The sequence below is a fragment of the Triticum dicoccoides genome, chromosome 3B (assembly GCF_002162155.2).
Source record: "Triticum dicoccoides isolate Atlit2015 ecotype Zavitan chromosome 3B, WEW_v2.0, whole genome shotgun sequence".
Lineage (NCBI taxonomy): Eukaryota > Viridiplantae > Streptophyta > Magnoliopsida > Poales > Poaceae > Triticum > Triticum dicoccoides.
The window spans coordinates 196,141,810-196,157,620 of NC_041385.1; positions in this window are offsets into that span (position 1 = coordinate 196,141,810).

The following is a 15,811-nucleotide window of genomic DNA, read 5'->3' on the forward strand; positions in this document are numbered from 1 at the left end:
ATCACCTCATCTCCTCTCCATCATCTCCATTCCAAAACCGCCGTCTCACCTCTCCCTCTTCTGATCTTCTCCATTGCAAAACCACCTCCTCTCCTCTCCATCATCTCCATTCCAAAACCACCGTCTCGCCTCTCCCTCTTCTCTATTGCAAGACCACCGTCGCTCCTCCCATCTTCCAAAGCTAGCATCGGACCACTCAGAAGGACATCTATGGAGAGGATGCAGCAGCAAATCAGGCAGATCGCCGGCGGCGACCAGGCAAAGTTAGCCAGGTTGAAGGAGATCCTTAGTTGGTTTGACAATGAGTGGGAGATTTCAAGGAAGGTGTGGGCCATGTGGCAATGTATGCGAAAGAGCGAGACGGCGGCGATGAGGGCGGTGATGTACATGTACTCCTCGGCGGCAGTCACGCCGCAGTCCTTCGAGTTCATCGAGTATCTTCTCTGGGAAATGGAGCAGACAGATTCGCCCGAGGAGACAGTCAGGCGGAGGTGGTGGGCGTACAGGTCGAAGGTCGAGCACCCAGAGGATAACGAATTGATCGAGTATGGTGTGCCATTCGTGAGGGTGTAGAGCCAGCCGGAGCCACAGGAGTATTCATTCTCCCACCACAAGAGGAGGCCGGATGGTGCGACATTGCTTCCCCGCCGTTATCCACGGTTCCCTCGACGCTCGCCTCGTTTCAACGGCGGCGGTAGGGTTTAAGGTAAGCTTCGCACTAACCTAATCTTCCACCTGCTCATGCTTACAATCAGTGTGACAGCTAATGAAAATCATGCTTACAATCAGTCTCCGAATACTACGCCAATCACCCTAAAATACCTCTAGACCTTTGGGTCAAAGTTGTGACACAGTGTACAAATAAATAAAAATAGATTGGTGCTTCTTTCAGAAAAGAGTACTCCCCAGAAAACTGTCAATATAAGCTACTAGTATTTGGTTAGAGGATTTGCTGCCGAGAAAGATCCGTCCACAGAGAGCGCCACACATCCCACTGGTGGTGGTGGATGCCAATGCATGCATGCAACATGGTTGGTGTCGGTAATTTTTACTTGGCACACCTTGCACTCTGCATATATGCCGGTTCCATACGTACATTTGTGTAGTTCCACCAAAATGCAGCTGAATAACCCTTTTTGCACAGATAATGAAAAAGCGTGATTACATTATAGTGGCACTAGTTGATGAAACACACAAAATAAATAGAAGAAAATATTGCAATAGTATCATAGTATGCCATGCTGCGAGGGCGAGATGGGCCCTGCGACGCCTCATACGGTACGCCTCATACTGGACATCGTCCCAAGTCTCCCAGATACACCTTCTGCCAGTGATGAACATCAGTGTACAAAGATAGTACAAGGAGGCACCTTGAGACATTCAAATCTCTATTTTTGTACATATCAACTAAAATTAAGTTTGCAGAAATGCTTAAACATTAACAATGGGACTAGTTGATGAAACATACATTAACAAAGAGAAGCACTTTCTTTATCTACATTGGAAATGAAATGATAGAGATGACACTCGCTCTATTTTAACTGTATTATTACTTCCTTTTATCAGTGACACTAGGGTCGAGAAGGTGGCAAACGAGGTGTACCGTGCGTCGCAAGGATGGAGGCCGGGGGTGCTTAGACTGGGATGCTGAAGCTGGCTCTTTCAGCCACCAACATGGATGATTCAATTCATGGGACCTTTTGGTGCAGTTCACCTAAAATGAAGCAATGTCCCGTGAGCTAGCAGCTTCTTCTTCAATTTTTTTAAGAAAAGGGCTCCAGCCCCGGTTCCATTTCCATCAGAAAACGAAACCCACAGAGCTTCTTCTTCATTAGTTGCAATAAAATTGAGCAATATCAAGGTTGGTTGTGAAGCTCCTGGAATGCTCAACTATAATTTGGATATCATTTGTGCAGTTCAACTAAGATCGAGCGTGAAATGTATATCTCTGTTTGCACAAAAAAGGTGGAAAGGAGGGTGAATATAAAGTGATGGAACATGCATTAAATGAAAAGAAGCATGTTCCTTATCTGAATGGCAATCCTACAAGGACAGTAGCAATTTCTAAAGCAGTGGCATTGCTAGATATTAGTGTGGGCATTAGGATTAACTATGACAACCGTTAAATACGTCATTACTTTGGGCACGGGAGAGTAGGCGGACCAGGACAGTTGCATTTCTAACGAAAAGAACAAACTTATCTTAATGGGAAATTTTAGTAGGACATGTAATGAAGTGCCATTGATTCATATTACTGGAGGCATTACATTGAAAACAACATTGGTTTAACGTGTCTTTACTTTTAACAGTGCGACTGCTACATTTTACCAGTGGCATTACATAAGAGTGGCTCGGGGCAACAAACATCAGAACAGGATATCTGGGTTGGTCCCATTTTTGTTCGGTATAGCCACCCTATATTGTGTGAGGCTAGCAAATCTAGTGTTGGACTTACTCTGTTGACTTGTCCCCCAGTCCCCACTTTCTTTCCTTTTTCAACCAATAGATCGGGTTTACATTGAGTTTGTACTGCGTTTCCCTTTATTTCCATATTAGACCTAGAGGCCGGTTGGATAGCCAGTCTCTGCTACTTTTCGCCCCCATTATTTCCTCTTTCGACCAAGTCCTAGATTCGGTAACAAATCCTCCCCCACCCCCACCCCCTTTCTTCCTTGTTTGAACCAAGTAGTACTAGATTCGAGTGCATGAACTAGTTTTACCTCTTAAACGTAAAAAAATTAGGTGGTTTTCAAATAGTCGATCGATCCTATCTATGAGGGGGCCTGAGAAATAGTAAAAGATACAAATGCAGCGACGTTAGGAGCTTGGGAAGTAGAGCAAGGCCGGTTTCGAAGGAAGTTATACCTGATGGTCGCCGGGATGTCGCTAGGTGGGCGGTGGGAGGCCGGATCTGCCCACACTACGACAGCAAGGAAGAAGGGGGTCGGAGGCCCTCCCTCGCCAGCGGTGCTTGGGAGAGAACGGCAAGGCAGGCTGATTGGGACACTCCCAACAGTGGGTAAGAGCCGTCGCCGAGGATGACCACGTGAATGTTGCACCTTCTTACCTTCCCCGGCGAATAGGATCCGGCTGGATCTGTGACCAGCGGTGAGTAGAGAGAGTGTGTGTGTGTGGCCACCGCTGTCGTGTTTAGATCTGGAGAGGCCGAGACAGTGTGAAGAGAGAAACACTAGCAATCAAGCGCGGAGGCTCCTACCTATATAGTGGAGTAGTACTAGTTTTCTTTTGTCTACCGGAGCCGGCTTGACCTCGTCAATGACTGTCGAGAAGTCTTCATGCACGTGGCCCGGAGGCGCAGTTGTCGTCATTTTGATCTGAAGCGCCGGATTATAACATATAACACGAAAAAGTGCCACATGACAAGAAATCATAACCTCACTGCCCAAAGGAGACAACATGAATCCCGATGGACAAACTAGAAGAGGAACAAAGCTCATATTAAAGATAAACTCGTAGAAAAGGGGTCCGTCGATAGATGTCCTAATTAACATAGCCGGCTTGACCTAGATGGCAGCCGAGTAGTCTTCGTGCATGTGCCCCCAATGACTAGCCCAACTCAGATGTCGCTGATTAACCCTCGCAGTGATCCGAAGCACATGACACCTAATTCTGCGAGATGACAAGAAACCTTTTTTTAGATTTCTCACCACAACTACAGCCATGTACAACACAGCCTGCACGATACGTAGACGATATCCAATCCATGCGTGTCTGCTAGAGTCTGGTCACATGCATGGACGAACTGATCTTCCGTGTCTTGCAGGGATCGTCCAGGCACCAACATAGTACACCACTTCTCTAGTACTATCGCTCGTCTCCCTCTTCTATTAAGTCACCCGACTTGCAGTGCCGAGGAGTGTGCCTATGGTCGGTTCTCAATTACCGTCCCACATGTGTGTGCAAATGCAATATGACACGCTTTCCATTCGGAGAGCAGCGTGCCAGACTGACTGACCGTCTGGGTGTGGCGCGAACACGACGGGCGTGCTGTATACTCCATACATGTGTACCGCTGTTTTCTAGAGACTTTGCTCCATGGCGCAATCCATGGATACAAAATTAGTATACTGTATAATATTTAAAAGTCGAGGGCGGGGCTTTTCCTGCGCGGTAGGCGGCGGGGCAGTTCCGCCTAATCGGTTCGATAGAGATGCGAGAAGACGAGGGAGTAGGCTGCTGCAAACGCAGGGCTGTGTGATTTGACAGCGAGTTACTGCTGGACAGGTGGGGCCCCATGATTTGACTTGCCATTATCATTTTAACTACGGCGCTACGACCGGCGTGAATCTCCCGATTCCTGACCACCTCCATACAGTTGCCTCTCTCAATGCTCCACCATGTAGTAGAGGTTGTCTCTTGCATGAGAGCCCACTTCTCCACTTTTTCCTTGCCTCTCTTTCCTCCACATATGCTAAAATGCCATGTAAAGCGCACTATTGTACTTACTTGCTCCTACAGGTGCTTAAGCTTGCCACATAGGCATAAAGTTTGATGTGGCAAGTTAATCAAGAAGAGAGAGACTAGTTTGGTGACCCAAGGAAGAAACGGTGCTAAGCGCGTGTACCTAGGTGAAAAGAAAATTTTGAGTCTATAGCTAATTAAATGAAGCAAACTTAGCAACACCATTTCATTGGAAGAGGTCACTCCTTAGAAAATGCAATAAATACTAGTACTCCCTGTGTCCCATAATATAAGAACGTTTTTGGCACTACACTAGTGTCAAAAACATTCTTATATTATGGGACGGAGGGAGTACGAAGAAAGAGATAGAGAGAAGTAAAAAAATACACATATAGCCAACCTTGTTATAGTATGAGTGACTAAGTGATGACTATGTATGACATGCCAACATCAGATAGCCTAACGCACCGTGTTAAATCTCCAAGGGCGCGACCGCGCGAGCGATGCGACGGTCGTGGTAGGCGTGACCATGGTATGGTCTGCTGGCAGCCCTTGGATCTGAGATCAAGCGGTCGCATGCTAAGTTGCTAAAATTTGCAGAATAACCCTCCAGGATAGGATATTCACCCATAGGTCTAGAATCACGCCATGCAACCGTTCGATCTCAGATCCAAGGGCTCTCGGAAGCCCGTATCATGGGAGAATGGAAAGCCACTACCCTGCCATTCGCACGCTGGCAGTTCGCTCCTACTCATCCCCGCACGTCCTTTAATACTATGGTGGTTCGCTCCTAGTCGTCCCGTCCTTTAACATTGCAGCAGTTCCACTAATCCTAACCCTCCTCCCAAATCCATGGCGTCCCAAATCTCCATGATCGGCTGTGAGTACAAGGTTAGAACCATCACTGGCTATGAGTTCGACGTCATCTTCACCCGTTCTTCCGCGACGGTGAAAGGATGCCTTTCTCGCTTCAGGCGCATGTTCGAAGACTCAGATGATGAGTGGGTCGCTGGGCTAGATGTTGAGTACACCACAGTCCTGGGACGAGAGAAGGATCTAAAGGATGAAGAGAGGAAGAAGCCCGCCATGATCCAGGTTTGCGTGCATGACTTATGCTTGGTGTACCACATATGCCATGCCGACGTTGAGTGCCTAGATTTTAAGGACTTCCTCGAGAGCAACCTAGTCAAATTCGTTACTATAGACTTTGGTAACGACAAGAAGTCATGGGTCAGATAGGCCTTGTTGTAGGCAGCACCTTCGACCTCCAGAAGAATCGGCTGGTGTCCTCTCTTCAGCCTTCAGTGCTGACCCTGGCAGGAGCCATGGTTCATCCTTCATACGGTAAACTGGAGAAACCTCCATACACGTTTCATCGTTATACATGGCAGCGGAATGTACTAGATATAGAACAGATCCACTACGCTGCAATGGATGGATACCTTTGTTTCAATATCTACAAGGGTTGGATGAAGAGCAACAGCCAAGTTGGCGGTTCAAGCAAAGAAGTATCAGCCAAGAGGAAGAGGGACAAGGACGAAGTCAAGGACGTGGATGAGGACTCCGAGTAAGGTGGCAGTGTCGTTGCTCGTGGTGGTTCTAATGCAGTGTCTACCGGAATAGTTGCAAAGTTTAATTTCAGGTGTGCTTAATTTAATTTGAGGGGTGTGTTGTGTTGAGCCCCCAGCAGAACTATGTTATGTCTCTTCTTGTTACTTTAAATCTTTAGTACGTACATACTAGTATTTCTTACATTTCATCTTTTAGTTGGTATAGTACTGCCACTCGTTTCTTCACATTATATACGTACAATATATATGCCCAACATCATATAGCCAGCGGTTTAGGTTTCAAAGAATTTCAGGGTGCTTAGTTTTGTCAAAGAATTCCATGATGCTTAGTTTTATTTGAGGGGTGGGTTGTGCTGGACACCATTATTGTGACTAGCCTTTTTAATAGTACTATATGCATAATTTGGCGACGAGCACTCTCTATATGTACCACCTTTTTTTAATTTCAAGTTTTGCCCCATGGCGCAATCCATCGATACTACTGCTGTACAAAAGTATACATTTTTTAAAAGGCTAGAAGGCGGGGCAGTCTAGCTTGGTCGGTTTCACGAGAGGCGAGGGCCTTTGTGATTTGACGGCTCATTACTGCTGGAAGGCGGGGCCTTGTGATTTGACTGCTCGTATAAATGCGCCGAAGACCTGAGGAGGAGCAAAGAACAGTGCAGTATACTCAACTTTTCCACTGGAGTAGTACTGCGACGGAGGAGCACGAAACACGGCAGGCCAGTGCCATATGGCGATAAAAATGATCTAAATTGCTAGTCATCTCATTGTTAGCATTGTGGTATTCATTCCCTAAAAAAAGCATTGTTCTATTCATGCCTCGCAGAGAACGTGACATGTGCGGCGAAACACCCGAAGCAAAAGATGAAACACAAGAGCAAAAGAAGAAGGAAGATTATCACCCCAAATGATCTAATTCGCCGTGGAGTCATAACTGCTTCTTCATCGCCTCCACGACCTCCATCTCCTTGCGCGTCTCCTCCGCCATCTTCTTCATTCTGTCCATGACGCGGGATTTCTCGACGCGAGCCTTCATCATATGTTCCACGGCCGCATTACGTACCTTGACAGCAGCCGGGTGCTCGATGTGGAGCTTCGCCAACTCCTCCTTCTGTTCCATGACGAGGGCCTGCAGCATCTTCATCGAGGAACTACTATTCTCATGCAGCTTCTTCCAGCCGGCGTTCTTCTCCTTCAATAGGTCGATCTCATGGCAGAGCTTCGCCTTGTCCTCCTGAAGTCGCAGGATTTCGTCGGTCGCCTTCTTCTCCGAGGCAATGCTCTTCTTCAGCAGCATCACCAAGCCGGCGGTCAACTCCCCCTGCTTATTGAGCTCAGTGGGCATGTCGTCGAGGATCTCCTTCAGCAACTCCATCAAGCCTTGGGTGAACTCCTTCTGCTTATTGAGGTGCTTATTGAGCTGATTGGGCATGTTGTCGACGGATAACGACTCCAGCTGCGCTGGCTCGGCATGTTCGCCTCCGCGGCTAGGGCGCTCCTAGGACCCATCGCCGGCCCGTGAGAGATATTTCGAGGTCTCTGCGTGGCGGCGAGCCCTCTTTTTTTCGTAGCCTTGGTTGCCGCTCCCTTGTTACAAGTAGTTCTCGACCTAGAGCTCTGCTCACCAGCCATGGCAACGACGGACGAAGAAGAAGCACTTATGAGGAGGAAAGGTAGAGTAATTTTCGGTTAGGTAGTTCCCCTTTTTATAACCTAAGTACTAGCACTAGTACTAATACCTGCATAGTGGGAACACGTTCAGGTTTGGTACGTACTAGTAGGTGTGAGCAGGCTTTCGAATGTGATGGGAACAAGGTAAAGATTAATTGATGGTTTTGGTTTCGAGGCTCGAAATGGCTCCCGATGAGTTTAGCGGAACATAAATTTCAAGTACTACACTGCTCAAATGCGTAGATATTATGTTATTGTCAAAAATTGGCACAAAATACGAAGGAGACCAATGGAAGTACTACTAGCAACCCACGATTTAACTACTCGCATGCGCGCAGTGGGGTAATAATGTCTTTCTTCCGCCCTCACGTCCACTCAATTTGCATGCACTGTATTAATTGACCATCAATGAAGTGAACGACTTTACATGCGTCAAATTATCACATGGGGTGGATCTTGGTACAAAATTGCGTCCGCCCGTGTACCCACGTGTGCGTGTGAGGGAATGAGTGTGTGCGTGGCGTGCGTGCACATCTTTACTTCGTGCATGTACCGCCAGTATGACTCAAGGAGGACAAGTACATTCTTCTGGAACCAGCAGCATGTCACTGTGATCAATCCACGCAAGGAGGTCGCGACAACGGCTCCACATGTGCCACGTGGCTTCATGAACTATAAGAGAGACACTGTGTAGCGTGCCATTGGTATTCTAATTTACGTGTTTTGCACATACTCGAAGTACTAGTAAGGTACATGTGCATTGCACGCATCAGATTTTGCAACCAAATTATGAATAAATACCACACTATAGCATGTAAGCTCTGATTCATATATGCCTGATGTAGCCCTTCGTTTAATTCTTATAGTTCATCTCATTCAAAATCAATTAGTTTTTATAAAAAGGCTAAGAACGCGGGGATAGGAAAAACATGGGATTATAGTGGAATGTCGTCTTGAATCCTACAGGATTGTACGAGTGTTTGATTGTGCATAGAAAAAACGCAGAATTCTTTCAAAGAGGTTTGAGTGGATGGGATGTTTCCTATGAAATCTAGTGCAAATGAATCATATGGAAAAATTCCTATGGTTTACAATCGTACGAATCAAACAACCAAGATAGGAAAAATTCCTCATGATTAGAATCCTCCAAAATTCCTTTGAGAATCCTTTGAATCAAAGAAGCCATTAATCTATTTTATGATTCATGGAATTGTGTGTTGTAAAGCATAAAGTAAAAACAAATAATGGCAATTCAACTAGAAAAAAAGTTTGGGCAGTTATGATATGGAAGATTCTAGAACAAAAGAGAACCACTGTTGTTTTGCGGTTTGTGCATTATGCTTAAGTTCAACCATGGAGTCTGCTAGATTGTACATGTGGCAAAATCCGGTGGGGGCTAGAAGATGGTGCGAGGGGCCGAGTGGAGGGAGACTATGAAGGAATGCACAAATGCGAGATCGATATTTAGAGAGGGGGCGAGAATGTGAGTTGTTGCACGCAGTGGTGGAGCCATGAAAAATAAATGAGCTAGGGGGCCAAGCATTGCTAATCCTTTACGAGGAGGGTCAATTCATGAACTTAAACCATTTTTAGCAGCAATTGTCTAATGATCACATTCATATTAGCCTCGATATATAGTGATGTTAGGGGGGGCAGGGCCTTTACTGCCCCCTGTCTTCGCCATTGTGCACGCGTGTGAGAGATGAAGCGGAAGGCATGGACGATGAGAGGGGGACGTTGGATATATAATTAATGTGGGTGTATTAGCTATATATGTTAATCCTATATAGAGAGGTATAGATTGATCGATGTGGACGTGGCAAAGAGGGTGAGACCTCACTGGATATATCGATTGATCGGTTTGTGTGGAAAACTATGAAAGACCTAGCTATATACACACATACATAGAGGAACATCGATCGTTGTGCATGCACGCGTGAGAGATAAAGAATGCCCGATATGATGGAGAGGGGGATGTGTGTGGGTGTGTGCCTTCATGGGAGACTGTCTTGAAGAAAAAGATTGCATGCGTGCGATGGATAATGCCGACTAGTAGTGTGTGTGCATGCATGCACGAGAGAAAGTTAGTGGTACAATTATAAAGAGAAGACTATTGTGTGGGTGTAAAATACTAGGTGAGGTCATAATCAATGTAAAGTTGAATTCAAATATTTGAATAAGAGATCCTGATGTTTGAAACCCATGCATGCATGAATATAACGGAGATCTGCGCGGTGTGGTTTGGAAATGAGCATGTTGTAATGTATACACATTGAACAAGGTCACACTGATTTGAATTTGAGATACCGATGGCAGACATCATTTGGCCACTACCCTGCCATTCGCACGCTGGCAATTCGCTCCTACTCGTCCCCGCACGTCCTTTAATACTACGGCGGTTCGCTCCTAGTCGTCCCGTCCTTTCACATTGCGGCAGTTCTACTAATCCTAACCCTCCTCCCAAATCCATGGCATCCCAAATCTCCACGATCGGCAGTGAGTATAAGGTTAGAACCATCACCGGCGATGAGTTCGACGTCATCTACACCCATTCTTCTGCGACGGTGAAAGGATGCCTTTCTCGCTTCAGACGCATGTTCGAATACTCAGATGATGAGTGGGTCGCTGGGCTAGATGTTGAGTACACCACAGTCCTGGGACGAGAGAAGGATCTAAAGGATGAAGAGAGGAAGAAGCCCGCCGTGATCCAGGCTTGCCTGCATGACTTATGCTTGGTGTACCACATATGCCATGCCGACGTTGAGTGCCTAGATTTTAAGGACTACCTCGAGAGCAACCTAGTCAAATTCGTTACTGTAGACTTTGGTAACGACAAAGAAGTCCTAGGTCGGATAGGCCTCGTTGTAGGCAGCACCTTCGACCTCCAGAAGAATCGGCTGGTGTCCTCTCGTCAGCCTTCAATGCTGACCCTGGCAGGAGCCATGGTTCATCCTTCGTACAGTAAACTGGAGAAACCTCCATACACGTTTCATCGTTATGCATGGCAACGGAATGTACTAGATACAGACCACATCCACTACGCTGCAATGGATGGATACCTTTGTTTCAATATCTTCAAGGGTTGGATGAAGAGGAACAGCCAAGTTGGCAGTTCAAGCAAAGAAGTATCGGCCAAGAGGAAGAGGGACAAGGACGAAGTCGAGGACGTGGACGAGGACTCCGAGTAAGGTGGCAGTGTTGTTGCTCATGGTGGTTCTAATGCAGTGTCTACCGGAATAGTTGCAAAGTTTAATTTCAGGTGTGCTTAATTTAATTTGAGGGGTGTGTTGTGTTGAGCCCCCAGCAGAACTATGTTATGTTTCTTCTTGTTACTTTAACTCTTTAGTACGTACATACTAGTATTTCTTACATTTCATCTTTTAGTTGGTATAGTACTGCCACTCGTTTCTTCACATTATATACGTACAATATATATGGCCAACATCATATAGCCAACGGTTTAGTTGTCAAAGAATTTCAGGGTGCTTAGTTTTGTCAAAGAATTCCATGATGCTTAGTTTTATTTGAGGGGTGGGTTGTGCTGGACACCATTATTGTGACTAGCCTTTTTAATAGTACTATATGCATAATTTGGCGACGAGCGCTCTCTATATGTACCACCTTTTTTTAATTTCAAGTTTTGCCCCATGGCGCAATCCATCGATACTACTGCTATACAAAAGTAAACATTTTTTAAAAGGCTAGAGGGCGGGGCAGTCTAGCTTGGTCGGTTTCACGAGAGGCGAGGGACTTTGTGATTTGACGGCTCATTACTGCTGGAAGGCGGGGCCTTGTGATTTGACTGCTCGTATAAATGCGCCGATGACCTGAGGAGGAGCAAAGAACCGTGCGGTATACTCAACTTTTCCACTGGAGTAGTACTGTGACGGAGGAGCACGAAACACGGCAGGCCAGTGCCATATGGCGATAAAAATGATCTAATTTGCTAGTCATCTCATTGTTAGCATTGTTGTATTCATTCCCTAAAAAAAGCATTGTTCTATTCATGCCTCACACAGAACGTGACACGTGCGGCGAAACACCCGAAGCAAAAGATGAAACACATGAGCAAAAGAAGAAGGAAGATTATCACCCCAAATGATCTAATTCGCCGCGGAGTCGTAACTGCTTCTTCATCGCCTCCACGACCTCCATCTCCTTGCGCGTCTCCTCCGTCATCTTCTTCATTCTGTCCATGACGCGGGATTTCTCGACGCGAGCCTTCATCATCTGTTCCACGGCCGCATTACGTACCTTGACAGCAGCCGGGTGCTTGATGTGGAGCTTCGCCAACTCCTCCTTCTGTTCCATGACGAGGGCCTGCAGCATCTTCATCGAGGAACTACTATTCTCATGCAACTTCTTCCAGTCGGCGTTCTTCTCCTTCAATAGGTCGATCTCGTGGCAGAGCTTTGCCTTGTCCTCCTGAAGTCGCAGGATTTCGCCGGTCGCCTTCTTCTCCGAGGAAATGCTCTTCTTCAGCAGCATCACCAAGCTGGCGGTCAACTCCCCCTGCTTATTGAGCTCAGCGGGCATGTCGTCGAGGATCTCCTTCAGCAACTCCATCAAGCCTTGGGTGAACTCCTTCTGCTTATTGAGGTGCTTATTGAGCTGATCGGGCATGCCGTCGAGGGATAACGACTCCAACTGCGCTGGCTCGGCATGTTCGCCTCCGCGGCTAGGGCGCTCCTAGGAGCCATCGCCGACCCGTGAGAGATCTTTCGAGGTCTCTGCGTGACGCCGAGCCCTCTTTTTTTCGCAGCCTTGGTTGCCGCTCCCTTGTTACGAGTAGTTCTCGACCTAGAGCTCTGCTCACTGGCCATGGCAATGACGGACGAAGAAGAAGCACTTATGAGGAGGAAAGGTAGAGTAATTTTCGGTTAGGTAGTTCCCCTTTTTATAACCTAAGTACTAGCACTAGTACTAATACCTGCATAGTGGGAACACGTTCAGGTTTGGTACGTACTATTAGGTATGAGCAGGCTTCCGAATGTGATGGGAACAAGGTAAAGATTAATTGATGGTTTTGGTTTCGAGGCCCGAAACGGCTCCCGATGAGTTTAGCGGAACATAAATTTCAAGTACTACACTGCTCAAATGCGTAAATATTATGTTACCGTCAAAAATTGGCACAAAATACGAAGGAGACCAATGGAAGTACTACTAGCAACCCATGATTTAACTACTCGCATGTGCGCAGTGGAGTAACAATGTCTTTCTTCCGCCGTCACGTCCACTCAATTTGCATGCGCTGTATTAATTGACCATTAATGAAGTGAACGACTTTACACGCGTCAAATTATCACATGGGGTGAATCTTGGTACAAAATTGCGTCCGCCCATGTACCCACGTGTGCGTGTGAGGGAATGAGTGTGTGTGTGGCGTGCGTGCACATCTTTACTTCGTGCATGTACCGCCAGTATGACTCAGGGAGGACGAGTACATTCTTCTGGAACCAGCAGCATGTCACTGTGATAAATCCACGCAAGGAGGTCGCGACAACACATCCACATGTGCCACGTGGCTTCATGAACTATAAGAGAGACACTGTGTAGCGTGCCATTGGTATTCTAATTTACGTGTTTTGCACATACTTGAAGTTTTGCACATATTCTAACAACATCATGATAGTTCTGCTGAAAACAGCGTCAGTCCAGGTTAGTTTCATTCAAATCATGCAAGTTAGAGTCCAAAACAAGGGCAAAAGTGTTTGGAAAAGTAGATACATTGGAGACGTATCAACTCCCCCAAGCTTAAACCTTTGCTTGTCCTCAAGCAATTCAGTTGATAAACTGAAAGTGATAAAGAAAAACTTTTACAAACTCTGTTTGCTCTTGTTGTTGTAACATGAAAATCCAGCATTCAAGTTTCAGCAAATAATACGAACTAACCATACTCACAATAACACATACGTCTCACAATTACTCATATCAATAACATAATCAACCAGCGAGCCATAATAATAAAACTCGGATGACAACACTTTCTCAAAATAATCATAACATGATATAACAAAATTGTATCTCGCTAGCTCTTTCTGAGACCGCAAAACATAAATGTAGAGCACCTTTAAAGATCAAGGACTGACTAAACATTGTAATTCATGGTAAAAGAGATCCAGTCAAGTCATACCCAATATAAACCAATAATAATGAATGCAAATGACAGTGTGCTCTCCAGCGGGTGCTTTTTAATAAGAAGGGTGATGACTCAACATAAAAGTAAATAGATAGGCCCTTCGTAGAGGGAAGCAGGGATTTTTAGAGGTGCCAGAGCTCGATTTTAGAATAGAGATTGAATAACATTTTGAGCGGCATACTTTTGCTGTCAACGCAACAACTATGAGATGGATGTATCTTCTATACTACATGCATTATAGGCAGTTCCCAAACAGAATGGTAAAGGTTTATACTCCCCCAACCACCAACAAGCATCAATCCATGGCTTGCTCGAAACAACGAGTGCCTCCAACATACAACAACCCTGGGGGAGTTTTGTTTAATTACTTTGATTTGTTTTGATCTTTTTGGATCATGGGACTGGGCATCCCGGTTACTGGCCCTTTCTCGTGAATGAGGAGCGGAGTCCACTCCTCGTGAGAATAACCCACCTAGCATGGAAGATATAGGCAGCCCTAGTTGTAACATGAGCTGCTCGAGCATACAAAACAGAATTTCATTTGAAGGTTTGGAGTTTGGCACATACAAATTTACTTGGAACGGCAGGTAAATACCACATATAGGAAGGTATGGTGGACTCATATGGAACAACTTTGGGGTTTAAGGAGTTTGGATGCACAAGCAGTATTCCCGCTTAGTACAGGTGAAGGCTAGCAAAAGACTGGGAAGCGACCAACTAAGAGAGCGACAACAATCGTAAACATGCATTAAAATTAATTTACACCGAGTACAAGCATGAGTAGGATATAATCCACCATGAACATAAATATCATGAAGGCTATGTTGATTTGATTCAACTACATGCATGAACATGTGCCAAGTCGAGTCACTCAATTCATTCAAAGGAGGATACCATCCCATCATATCACATCATAATCATTCTAATAGCATGTTGGCACGCAAGGTAAACCATTATAACTCATAGCTAATCAAGCATGGCACAAGCAACTATAATCGCTAAATGTCATTGCAAATATGTTTACTTCATAATAGCTGACTCAGGAATGATGAATCATCATATTTACAAAAACAAGAGAGGTCGAGTTCATACCAGCTTTTCTCATCCCAATAAGTCCATCGTATATTGTCATTATTGCCTTTCACTCGCACGACCGAACGATGGGCATAATAATAAGAGTGCACGTGCATTGGACTAAGCTGGAATCTGCAAGCATTCAACTCAAGAGAGAAGACAAGTAATATGGGATCTAAGTTAAATAAACAATCATGCATATAAGAGCCACTAAACATTTTCAATATGGTCTTCTCAACCCCCCAAAAGAAAGAAAAGAAAATGAAACTATTTACACGGGAAAGCTCCCAACAAGTAAAAGAGGAACGAGAAATCTTTTTGGGTTTTCATTTTAATTTCTACTACAAGCAAGGAAATTAAACTAACTATTTTTTTTTGGTTTTTCTTAAGGTTTATCAAACACACAAGAAGAAAGCTGGAAAAAAGAAATTTAAACAAACATGGATAATACAATGAAAGAATATGAGCACCGGCGACTATTGTGTGAACATGAATGTAAAGTCGGTGAGAAATACGTACTCCCCCAAGCTTAGGCTTTTGGCCTAAGTTAGTCTGATACTAAGGACCGCCGCTACTCTCCCTGGTGTAGTGGGAGGTGTAATCAGGATACCACTGGCTGGTCATCTCCGGATCCCACTGGACAGATGATGCGCGATAAGGGTCCAGCTCAGGTTCCGGCTCAGGTTCAGGTTCTGGAGTAAAAGCTTGGGCTAGATGGTTGTTCACCGCTTCCGGCGTGACAAGGTGCTTTTCTGCAAGCAAATCAAATAACAGAGGTGCAGGCAAAATAATAAACTCAAAGTGTTTCTTATTGAATCTAAGTCTATACAAGAGCATTTTCTCTTCGTTGTCAACAATAAACTTGTGTGCTACCATGCTCTTGTAATCTAAAATGTGAGGAGGTAATTTTGTCTCCTCCTCCTCAAGGTGC